The sequence below is a fragment of the Octopus bimaculoides genome, chromosome 9, assembly GCF_046866305.1.
Source record: "Octopus bimaculoides isolate indiv1 chromosome 9, ASM4686630v1, whole genome shotgun sequence".
NCBI classification, from domain to species: domain Eukaryota; kingdom Metazoa; phylum Mollusca; class Cephalopoda; order Octopoda; family Octopodidae; genus Octopus; species Octopus bimaculoides.
Genome location: NC_142936.1, coordinates 65614523 through 65615374, shown reverse-complemented (window position 1 = coordinate 65615374; position 852 = coordinate 65614523). Strand labels below are relative to the sequence as shown.

Sequence of the window (852 nt, the reverse complement as noted above, 5' to 3'; positions counted from 1 at the left end):
ATACATATATGCATACATATTTGCAAACATACATACATGCACACATGCATATATATATATATATATATATATATATATATATATATATATATATATATATATATATATACATACACATATATATAACCGAACATACTCATACATTTACATGCAGGCATATATACATACATACATACATACATACATACGTACGTACATACACATACATATATGCATACATATTTGCAAACATACATACATGCACACATGCATATATATATATATATATATATATATATATATATATATATACATACACATATATATAACCGAACATACTCATACATTTGCATGCAGGCATATATATATATATACACATATAGATGCATGCACACACATGCATAAATACATGCATATATATACATACAAACATGCAGACATACACACATACTTACATACATGCATACATACACACATACGTATACATACATACACACACGCATGCATACATACATACACCCACACATAATTACACACACACACATTATCACTCTCACGTTCCTGAGCTGCTTTGAAAGAGGCGTGCGTGATTATCAATCATACAACCAGGTGTTCCGATATTTGGGAAGGTCTCTCAGGAGTATGTCAAACCATTCTATATAAATGCTGAAACTTTACAGAATCTCCAGTTTCCTGCCAGATATCGTTGCATTTATTTGCTAAGCAGCTTCACTCCGTGAGATTTTCGTCAATTTAACTTTTAAGGTAAGTTTCAAATCAGTTGTTATATATACATAAATATATATATATATATATATATATATAAATACATGTGTGTATATAGGTTGGTCCAAAAGTAGGTTTACAGTTATT

General features: G+C 28.9%; 1 protein-coding gene across 1 annotated transcript in view; it reads left to right on the top strand.

The window, feature by feature from the left end:
• The first annotated feature begins 604 nt into the window (after positions 1-604).
• Positions 605-852, top strand: part of LOC106872510 (uncharacterized) — a 29605-nt gene continuing 29357 nt past the window's right edge. Inside the window, exon 1 of the mRNA XM_014919528.3 lies at positions 605-744. The gene's annotated coding sequence lies outside the window, so the exon portion shown is untranslated. The remainder of the gene's footprint in view (positions 745-852) is intronic.